Below are 12,485 nucleotides of genomic sequence, written 5' to 3'. Positions count from 1 at the left end.
CTACACCATGTGTCTTATGGGACATGTCGTTCATACAAGACGTCCATCGAAAATTAACAAAATTTGGATCCCACCTTCCTGATCTCACAATAGTTTATCCAAATTGCCTTTTCTAATGACCAAGCTTGAAGTCGACTCGAATTTTGTATGAAATTGAATTTACTTTTTTTCCATACAAAATCTAAGTTGACTTCAACCTCTGCCAAATGATGGACATCATAAATGAATGACACTAATTAAGTTTTATATAAAAATCAATCAAAAATAATTTCCAAATGTCCAGCTCTGATGAATCACAACATTTTATGCTGCAGTATCTTTAAATCATAATATCTATAACTGTCTATAAAAACGTTATATTCCATTTTACAACAAACTATAGTTAAAGTACTAAAAAAGAAACTTTCAAAATACATTAATGAATTATTTTATTATTATTTTTTTAAACAGAGATAAACATTTTATACTATTATGTCATATATGTTATTATTACTACAAAAATCGTCCTTTCACTAATTATTAAAAAAGTTATGAAAAAGATTTTTCTTTTGTTTATGATAATAATGTTACGATTTTGATTTGATTGAATTGGGTTAGAAAGGGAGTTTGAATGGGCTTTGATGACGATGTTAAAGTTCGGAAGAACTGTCATGTTTTTAGGGAATCAAAATGAAATTAGGAATTCCAAGCCCGGAAAGCATGTGACGTAGAAATGGTTAAACATCCTAAACCAAGACGACTTGACTCTGGTCAGGGCTAGATTTTATCGAATTTGACCTAAGAAAAGATTCACGTGTGCCTGGTACCGGACTTTTAGACATTTTTCTGTCGCATGTCTTCCAGGAAGGTTGGTACACTCGAAAATCGGGACTCAGGTCGACTAAAATCTGGTTAAGACTAGATTTTCTCGAATTTGGCGTGAGGATTGAATCACGTTGGCCTGATGTAGGATTTTTAGCCAATTCTGCGGTACTTGCCTTCTAAGAAGGCTCATGCACCCAAAAAATTTAAGTCGTGTGTAACCACGGCGCAAAAATGACAGAAAATCGGGACCGTTGCCGGCTTGGCTAAATCAGAACTATATTTTATCGAATCTGGCCTGAGGTAAGAACTACACTAGCATGGTGCTGGATTTTTATCCAATTCTATGTCACTTGTCTTCCAGGAAGGCACTTGCACTCTTCTGAAAAATTTAAGCCGTGAGTAATTCAGGCCTTCTTATTCAATTGAGTGGTTATTTTCACTTATAACGTTCTGAAGGAAGTGGGTAAATTTGATTTATTTGTAACGTAATAAATGAACATTCCCAAAATTCAACTTCTATGGTCACCTGCACCATAAAGTCCATTTAATCCTATAATGATCACATTTTAAGTTCACCAATCCCGCAGACTCCATAAACAAAGACAATTTTGCACAAAAAAAATCTTCATTTTCAAAACATGAATATCATATGACATATATTTGCTTAAAAACCTCATTCTCCTTTGAGATCGATCGGATTGAAATTGTTCCACATTCAAACAGAGCAGTCAAGTGAGGATTAAAAATTTTTTTGTATGAAAATAAACTCAAACATCGAGTCAGTTTAGTAATGTGGTGACTGCAATGATGCATATTTTGAATATATATATTCAGCATGCTTTGAAATCTGAACTGTTTACAAAACTGTCATCATATATAGCACATTCAAATTTCCTTTTTTGACATACGCTTTGATCAATCATGTGGCTAATTTGCAAGGAAAATATTTACCGCAAAAAAGAAAAACCTTTAAGGAAAGGGAAACATAAAATAAATATTATAGTAATGGCTGTGTATATTATATTATATTATATTATTATTTATATTTAAAAATAGTGAAAAAAAATTATGATATTTATTTTGAAAAACCAAATGAGAATCAATAAGGAGAAATAAATACACTTTGTGTATGACACAAAAAAAAAGATGAAAATTTATTTTAAATTTTTGAACAAAAATTGAAGTTGAATGAAAAAATTGAGAGAAAAATAAATTTTATTATACAATTTTAAGGTGACAATATTGTAGTTGAATAAAAAAACATTGAAAATTAAATTCAAATTTGTTCATCACCTCTAAAAAAAATATTGAATAAAATTCAAATAGGATGTATTTGTGCTAGGTGAGGGGGATTAAATTTAATAGTGTGGTGTGATTGTATGATTTATAGGGTTTTCAATCCCGGGATCCCGAATACCGGGATCCCGGGATTCGGCTCGATTTTTCAATACCGAAATCCCGGGATTGAAATTTCGGTATTCCGGTATTACGGTATTGAGAAATTCTTAGGATTTTCAATTTTTTTTATACAATATTCATATTTAAATTGAATTTTTTTGCAAAGAAAAAGTTTATCCTGAACTTAAATTGTTCATTAGCTCTAACTTTTGATTAAAAATTGAAAATTTTGACTAAAAAACGATTAAAAATCTTTATTCACAATTTATTCTACAATATCTTGCTGCACTTATTCAAGACTAGTACAAGACGGATACTGATCCAAAAATATATCATAATCGTTCTGATTCGATTAGCTACCGATATTGAATTCATTTTAATACCGGTATTGAAAATCCTAGTCGGAATTATCCCCGAATATGAAAGCCTGGAATCTGTCTTTACATATGAATTAATATGAACTTGAAACTTATCTAAAGTAGAGCTAAAGAAGTCAGTTTTTGAATTAAATTCATTTTTAAATAGCAGTTCAACCTAAATTTAATTCCAATTTAGTTAGCTTTAGTTGTTTTGAGCCGTTTTAAGCATAATTTGATACCGGATTTTGAGTAAATTATAATATCAGTATTGATCCCGGGATCCCGGGATCCCGGGATTGAGAATTTCCCAATACCGTAATCCCGGGATTGAGATTTTGGTCCGGTATTGAAATCCCTAATGATTTAGGTATTAACAAATGCTTCAAAAATTGGTAGTAGTTTATGCTTTGTCATTCTTCTGAATTGATGATCCTAGGCCATTCTATATGATAGATGACATGAGTGTTGAAGTCTTGAACTGACAATGAACATGCTCACAAAAATGAGCAAACTGAAATAAACTGATTGAGTCAGTGAGTGAGTATAATCATGTGCACGCTCATTTAGGGTCAAGACACCAGAAGTCCAAAAAGATTCTTCAACAGAAATACAGTCTACATGTTCTCTATTTTTGAGAGTCCGTAAGAAAAATGGAACTTTTATCGATGCATTGGGATAAAAAATATTTGAAATGGCATTTAATCATGGAAAACTTGAAGAAAACATATTTTGGAGGACAAACTACAGTCGAGGTACTTCCTCAATGGAGTTCTGGCAACTCTGTACTGAAGTATATCATCAAAGGAAACATATTCCCGAATTTATATCTCAGATTGATATCAGATTTAATTTAAAGAGCATAAAGAATGTTTCAAAATTCAGAACAATGGGGTACCAAGAGTGAGGGGGACAAGGAAAAGGAGAAGAATAAGTTAGGGACTTTAGGGAACCAGCGGTGGTATTGGGGATATTTTTTGTAAACTAAAAATTTTTGAGGATGTTCTGGGATTTTTAACGTAAAAATCTAGCGAATTGAAAAAAAAATCACGCAAAAGGGAAGCAGGATGGGGTTAAGTATCAAACTGAAACGGACCACAACCCAGCTATGCTTCGAATACAATCACAACAACGCCATTAAATTTAATGCCTTCCTAGCAAACACAAAAAATGAACAAAAACCATTAAAAATTCAAACTTTTATTTACAAATCTTTCTGATTAGGTTTGTCAATATATAAAAGTAATTAAATATAAAAAATTTCAACTTAATGAAAACGCATTAAGCAAAAAATTCATTGGAAATGAAATAAATAAAATTTTATATATTTAAAAAAAAATGTGAGAAACACCCACAAGAATTGTTTTATGATATAAAAAAAATGAGATGAAATTTAAAAAGTATAAAAAAGAAATTTTTTTTAGATATTAAGGCACACAATTGTGTTATCAGTATAAATAAAAAAAAAGTTGAATGAGACAGTGTTTTGAAAAAATAAACAAAAAAAAAATATTAGCTAAATGTATGGTGAAAATGAAAAATATACCTAATTACCACGGAATAATAAAGGTATTCAAAAATTAGACCTTGAGTTTGCTTCTTATTTTCAGCTACTTATAATGATTCATCACAAAAAAGGGTTTTTTGGTAATTAATTTTGGTAACTATTATGTTTGATCGTTTACAGGCACTATACATCTTTCATACCAAACGATAATTAGCTTTATGAAAACAATTGTTTAGTAAAAAAGTTTTTTTTTTTTTGGTATAAAAATCATTTAGAAAATTAATTGATTTTCTTTTTTCATGAAATGAGTACGTGAAGCCATAAAGATTAACTTTATTACACTTATTTGAAAATTGGGTGCACATGTTTACTTATTATATATAACTGTGTATATTTTATGGCGTTAGAAACCTGCCTAAAAAGCTCTATATAGTTATCTAAGATCTTCTAATGTACAATTCATAATTGTTCTTTTGAAATTTTAATGTCTTTTTGTAAAATAAATGTTTCGAAACCTAATTAGGTAAAGTAAATGGCTTGAAGTGTAGTTCACATTTTACTCGGGATTCAATTTGATTTATTTAGAATTTTATTGTGCCCGAGCATGAGGTGAACCACAAATTTGCCATAAAAAGAGGTAGAAATCAGCCGTCATCTTGCCATAAGGGCAACTACACATCTTGCCATTTTGACGTAAAAATGCTCTTACAAACACACTGTGCTGCCCGGATTAAGAAATATTTCACACATTTGTTAAGCTGCATTACTAATTTAGATGAAACAGACAGTTTAATCTAACGACATCTTTAATCTAATGACATATAACTCAGCTTAATTACTTACTTCGCTGGACGTACAGATCAACTGTGAACCATGGCCTTCCTCAGCGCTGAGGAATCATCTGAGCTCAGATAACGCCTAAAGCTGACTTTATCATTGGTTTCCGTCTGCCAATCACCAAATCCAAATTCAATACTGTCTTTATCGACAACTTCTTTCCAGGAGTTCTTTGGGAAATTGTCACAAACAAAAAAAAACCTTTAGCTATTCAGATCTTTAAGATCCAGAGCTGCGCTAGGGCGATTCGCGGCTAATGATTTTTTGCGCCAGACCACTGCACTCAATAGACCTTCAGTTTATAGTGGGATCAGAACCACTCCTTTGATGACGCTATTATCAGCTTATTGTCTCTAGCCTACAAAGGAAGGCTGTGAGCCGTGTTTCCACTACATATGATTCCAAATTTCCCATGCCGAGTCTCGAACCCATGATCGTTGGATCGGTGTTGCAATAATTATGTACCGAAGTACTAAACCATTCCGCCACCGAGCCACTTTGACTCACAAAGTATCAAAATTGTCACAAAGTATCACTAAATTAATACTCTAGCAGGCAAATAGCTGGATCTTAAGAGTAAAGTAATCTGAGAGCAACACTCATGAGCATTTTTGTTAAGTATATTTAAGGCGAACAAGCCCTCGAGTGTATCTTCTTTGTCTGTTAAGGATACCAGTCTTAGATAGTCACTCACTTAAATTTTGCACATTTAATATTTACAGCGGTCATCAATCAGAGTTGAAAGGACTCAAAATTGAACTTTACTTCGGATTTCTCAAAAAAGTGGAATCACAGATAAATTATGATCCATGACTTCCTTCAGATGAATCAAGACTCTAGTGAAGGTCTGTTTGGAATTTAGGAATCTGGACTCCCAAAGTCCTGCCAACTTTGTCACTAATTATATGATTTACATTCTGAGCTACTTCCATTTACCGCTAGAATGCCAACATCAACGATTCGTTACACAAACCTCATAAACCATTAAAAGGATCCAACAGGGCATGTTTATCCCAAAAATTATGCCTCAACACTTTCAGCATTAGAGTCCTTTTTAGTTAACTCAACACCTCCCATTTTCCTTCCTGTCATAAAAGGCCAATTATCATCTCAGTTGCTCGCCACTCGAAATAAGTACTTTAAAATCAAATTGTCAGGATTAAATTTCCATCATAGCTATAAATGATGTCATAACCATATGATTTCATGTTTACTCAATAAAACATCCTCAAAAACAGAAGACCAAATTTCCCATTAAAAACAATTTTTCAAGTGAGATTATTTTCCTTATTGTTTTTCCCAATTTTCATTATTTGTTGAGTTTTAAACAGCAAACCAGTGAAAGAGAGAGAAAGAGAGAAAGAATGAGAATCAGGAACAGAGTAGCATGACACAAGAAATGGAAGCGAACATTGAAATAAATCACTCAAAAGTCACGTCCACACGATGAAGTGTGCATAAAGGATCTCGTAAAGTGAAATGCCATGCCATCGCCAAATAAAATAGAATGGAAAATAAGTGGATGTGAAGACAGACAGATTCGCTTTTTTTGTGTGTGTACGTATGGATGTCTATGTGGATGAAAACAGTAGAGGAAATTTCAGCTTTTTGCACTTGACGAGATATATAATGAAATTACTTAGAATAATTTCAAGCATGACATAATGTCAAAAGTTATCAAGTAAAGAATTCATCAAGTGTTTCAATTTGTATGAAAGTCAGGAAATCCATGGAGACACGTCATGCCCTTTCGTATTATAATAGAATCTACTGAGAAAAAAAAATTGCTTAACATGAGGATGAGAATAAAATGAAGGAAATAAATGATTGCGGAGATATAGGCTCAATTTCTGTCGAAAATAGAAAAATAACCAGAGGAAATGCTAGGATAGAACCGAAAAAAAAGTTAATTAAAGTCTCTAAGAGTATATCTTCATCTTGTTGACCTTGACGAAAAAGTAAAAAACAATAAAACACTTGCTGGCTTCTTTACTCAATTCTTGCTAGATGGGCTTATGCTTACTGTGCTATTGCATCCCTTAGAACAATTTTTGAATGAATTTTACAGAATTTTGTATCCAAAACTAATAATATAGGCATTTTGCAGGTCCTTACTCACATTTTGGACAAACATTTTCAATTTTAAAGAGTTTTTGGAAGCAACAATGCGTGGTCTTTTGCATTCATCCTAGACGAAATTGTATGTTAGCAAATCAGTCATTTTGCCATCATATTTACCCAATACGACACCCCATTACACTACCAACTTCAATTTAAAATCCTATGATTATTACAGCTTAAAATACACTGAATTATTAACAAACTTGTGGTGACTGAAATCAGAATTTTAATGTTTTGTGGATTTATTTTAACGCTTAAAACCACTGATACATATCACTGATATTATCTGAAACCTTTTTTATGTGGTCAATTTTAGTGAAAACGAGCATGTTTGAAACATTGTGGGATTTATTATAAACTGTTTCAACCACAATCTGTAGCAGGAATTGAGCATGTTCCCTTACAGAGTATGCTATCTTGATACAAATAGAGATTCCAGAATTCCGTTCCAGTGAAATTTCGGGAATCGGGAACGAAAACGGGAATGACCTTCGAGAACGGGAACTACTCTGAGAACTTTCAGGGTCATGCATACTATTGATTAGACTGAAATGTGCCCAAACCTGCTATATTCACTTAGCGAAGCTTGGCCGATTCTTCGAATTTGAAACTCTCCCTCAAATATATATCAAGCAAAGCTTGGTCTATCCATCGAGTTTCCCAAATAGCACAAATTGGTTAATCGATCAAAAATCCGGCCTATGTCCGTTGTGATTCTAGCTTGGTGCCAAATTCGTTTAAATCCGGTACCATGCCAGAGTCAGGCTAGCATGATGCTGGATATTGGATAAACTAACCGACCTGTGCTGATCAGTAACAAAAATACCTATACTCTCTTGCCAAATTTCTAAATTATGATTTCTAGAGCGAAATTCTAATAATAAAGCATGCTTACTTGAGCGTGGTTTTAAGTAAGCTCTCAACAACCACCACCCTGCAACAATTTTAATTTTATCAGATTTTAACAAAATTATTACAGCAAAAAACCATTCTTAAATTTCCACCCAAAATAAAAATCTCAAGCATATTTAAAAATCTGCCGAAATTTTCTCTCAAAAGCCACAAAAAGAAAAAATGTTCATTTCAGAAATGCAAAAGGATGTGAAGCTTGAAGATTCATTTTCCCGTGAGAGCCATAAACATTAAGCATTTTGTATTGTTATGTGATGTGAAGAATCTAGCTAGCAAAAAGTTATTACTGTGTTGTTGTTTTGTTGTAGACAGAAAGATAAAAAAAAGCACAACATGTATAAATACCGCATAGGTTGAAGTTGGTTTCAACATGTGCCCATGCACATATTCACAAAATATTTCTAAAAATGGTAAAATAATATTTACAGCTACTTCACAATGTCAAACCTCAAAAGCTTGGCAATAAATTCTAAATATGTACATTTAAGAGCACGAGAAAAAAAAAAGCGTTTCAGTTACATTAATAATGTAAGGAGGATCGTCCATTATATACATTCGACATTACATAGCAGTTTTAGACCCTCATCAACGTCAAACAGAAAAGGTTTCTTTTTTTTTCATGTTTCCCTTTTTTGCACAAAGTCTCGCAATAAGAAATGCCATTTTTTTCTCTATTTAATCGTGTACCTTTTGGTGCTGCTTCTTCATCATCATCTCCATCTCTTACTTTTGTTAAAGAAAATGACACGTAAAATAATAATTAGAGAATGTTCAGATGATTTTACCCCGGAGGGTCATGGATGAATGTTAAACATTAATTTTTGTCATTTTCATAGATATTAAAATAAACAGACACAAAAAGCATAGATTTCATCTGTTGATCTGAATGTTGACATGAAAATTTTAATTGGCTTAAAAAAAATAAAATCTTCAATCATTTAAATATTTTGAAAAACATTTATTTAATCATTCATGAGTGGGTGGGTGATGTTATTATTATTATTATATTTATATTTATTATGGTCCGTATTTAAATTTAAAGACCTTTACTTTTCATCCAATTTTTACATATTTCAAGGAAAAAGCCGTCTGAAAAGTACTTAAACTGTTTCAAACGGCATAAAAAACCTTTTTTTTTTTTTTCAATTCATTTTTTATGTACAATGCTTTTTAATTTTCTTACGTTCCAGTTGTAACATAGCTAGTGTGGATTAAATTTTATCGAAGATATCTATTTCTTTTACGAAGTCGATCACTCTTTGCAATTTTTTCTTATCGTCTGCCTTAAGTGCGTCAAAATTTATTTTATGCTTGTCCAGTATTTGTTTATTCAGACTACAGTTGAATATGTGTTGCACTGTGATCGTCTCTCCACAGTTGCAAGTCGGCATGCTCGTCCGTTCCATTAAGTGTCCGTGTGTCAGTCTTGTATGTCCAAGTCTAAGTCTAGTAATTACAGTTTGGTCCTTCCTATCCAGAGAGTTGATTGTTTTCCATTTGTCAATAGTCTTTTTAATGATTCCTAGCTTGTTTTGACTGCCTATTTCCAAATTCCATTCTGACTGCCACTTATCCTTAATCTTTTCTTTTATAGTTCTGTCAACGTCCGTGTGTATTAGTTTGTACTGTCTGCAACATGGTTTTTTTGTTGCTTGTTTCGCTTCGACATCAGCCTTCTCGTTTCCGATAATGCCGATGTGGCTGGGGATCCACATAAAAGTTATTATCATGTTGGTTTTTGTTAGCTGATCTTGTATGTCTAGTACTAATGAGTGTTTTGTCTGTTTGTCTTGTATTCCCAATACTGCGCTCAGTGAGTCAGTGCAGATGACTATTTTTGTCTTTTTATATCTCTCAGCAGTTTTTATAGCTCTATATATCGCATAGAGTTCGGTACTATACACAGAGCTGTAGGTGTGACATCCATATCTCTCGGTGCTGCCATTACCTATTACAGCACATCCATATCCATCTTCTGTCTTTGATCCGTCCGTGTAGTAAATTTCGTAATTTTCCTGTTTGTATTTGTCAATTTGTTTGTTAAATTCTACTTTTAGTAGTTCTTTTGGTGTGTCATTTTTGTTAAATCTTGTTAGAGATAAGTCGAATTTATGATTTGTTTTTGTCCATGGTGGGAATCGAGTTAGTAGGGTTTGATTGATGTTAGTTTTGTTATTAATGTTCAAGGTTTGTAGGTCTTGTCTCATTGTGTAAGATATTGGGGGTTTTGTTCTCTGTGAGTATTTATGGTCTTGGGTTGTGTTAATAAGGCTGCTGTATATGGGATGATTTATGTTTGTTAGAATTTTACAAGCGTACTTTGTTCTCTGCAACTGTCTTTGATGCTTAATTGGTATCACTCCTGCCTCTACTTCTACACTTTTGTTCGGGGAGGTTATAAATGCTCCAATAGCAAATTTAAGGCTCCTGTAGTGTACGGTATTCAGCTTTCTGTCTTGTTCTTTAGTCAGGTTGTTCAATGCTATTGCTCCATAACTGTTGATCGAATTAATTAAGGCATCGTGAAGTTTTAGTAGGGTGTTTCTGTCAGATCCGTAAGTGGTGTTAGAAAGCATTCTTATAACGTTCATGTTCTGTTTAGTCTTTGTCGTCACGTTGTCTATGTGTTCTGTCCAGTTCAATTTCGTGTCAAATGTAAGTCCTAGAAAGGTGAATTTCTTCACACATTCCAAATCTTGTCTGTCAAGTTTAAGTTTGGGTAGAACAATGTTCTTTTTTTGTTTTGTCGAGAAAAGCATACACTTCGTCTTGTCTTTAGAAATTTCTAAACCTTTCTTCTTCATATCAGTCCTTATTTTGTCTAGTGTTGTCTGAAGGCTTGCTTCAATTGCTTTAGTGGTCTTTCCTTTTGAAAAAATCACCAAGTCATCAGCATAAGCACAGTACTTGATCGGTCCGTCAATGCAGTTCAGTATCTCATTGAACACTATGTTAAACAGTGTGCACGAGATAACTGATCCCTGCGGGATCCCTTTTTCCATTTTTCCCTTGTCAGAATTTACCCCTCCTAATTGAATGTCGAAAGTCCTGTCTGTTAAGAAACTTTGTATATAATTAACTAATTTCCCCTTAAAACCCAATTTTAATAAGCAAGCAATAACTACGTCGGTCCTGATTGTGTCGTATGCTTTGGTGATGTCAATAAAGATCGCTACAGTCTGATTTTGTTCAATAAAGCCTTTCTGTATTTCGTCCGTGAGATATACTAAGTTGTCAGTTGTTCCTCGTCTTTTACGGAATCCTGACTGGTATTGATTCAATAGCAGTCTATTTTCTAATGTCCATTGAAGTCTTCTATTTATTATACGTTCTAAAACTTTGCTTAAGCAACTTGTCAGTGCAATAGGTCTGTAGTTCGTTGATTGTCGGGGGTCTTTTCCTGGTTTTCGAATTGGGATTACTAATGAATGCTTCCAAGATTTAGGTACCTGTCCTTTGTCATAGATTTCGTTGTAAAGTCTGAGTAATATTTTTTTTGCTTTAATGTCCAGTTGTCTAATCATTTCGTAATGGATATTGTCAGGTCCGGGTGATGAGCCTCTACATTTATCAAGTGCCTGTTCAAGTTCAAGTAGTGATATCTCATGATTGTAGCAGTTGTTGTTACTGTCTTGGGGAATGTTTTGTGGGATGTTATTGTTAGTATTGTCTTTGTATGTTTCTGCTAGTGTGTTCTTTAGAATGTTTGCTATTTTGGTTTGGTCGTGTACTTGGTTTCTGTTTTCGTCGTATAATGTCTTGATTACTGTGCTTTTTGATTTGCCGTTCAGAGTACGTACCTTTTCAAAGATTTCTTTTGATGTCGCTTTATAGTTGATGGATGAGGTGAATTGATTCCACGATTGTTTTTTGGATTTTTCCAACAGCTCGTGTATTTCCGTAGAAATCCTGTTTATTTTGTCTTTTAAATTTAGATCGAGAGTTCTTTTAAATTCTCTGATGAATTTTTTCCTTTCGATTATTTTGTTCTTAATTTCGTCATTCCAATAGGGAAGCTTTTTTTTGCCTTGAAAAGCTTTAGACACTTTCATTGAGTTTTTGGCTGCGTCCAGGATTCTTTTTGTAAAGTCCTCTGCTAACGAGTCTATGCTTGTGTTATTTAGGTTCTGTAAATTGATGAATTCTCTATATTTTGTCCAGTTCGTGCTGTTTATGTTATATTTTTCTCGTCTTGTTTGGTTTTGTGAGTATTGTGGAAAGGAGAGCAGTATTGGGAAATGGTCACTGCCATGTAAGTCGTCTAAAACGGTCCATTCAAATTCGTCAACTAAAGTTTGGGAACAGAGTGTTAAGTCGATTGCAGTAAGTCTACTGTTAGAGGATGCTATGTGTGTCGGTCTGTTTTCGTTCTTGATTGTTAGCAAATGCTTGTCTATAATCTCTTCTACTGTCCTGCCTCTTCCGTCTGTTTTATGTGATCCCCAGATTATGTTATGAGCGTTAAAATCCCCAGTCAGAATGAAATTTGGTCCCAGTTGCAGTATTAAGTGTTCAAGTTTGTCCTGTATTTCAGTAATTCTAAGTCCATG

Source organism: Chironomus tepperi, unplaced genomic scaffold, assembly GCF_022539635.2.
Source record: "Chironomus tepperi strain 1889 unplaced genomic scaffold, CSIRO-AGI_Ctep_v1 contig_478, whole genome shotgun sequence".
In the NCBI taxonomy this organism is placed as follows: domain Eukaryota; kingdom Metazoa; phylum Arthropoda; class Insecta; order Diptera; family Chironomidae; genus Chironomus; species Chironomus tepperi.
This window is presented reverse-complemented; position numbering follows the sequence as displayed.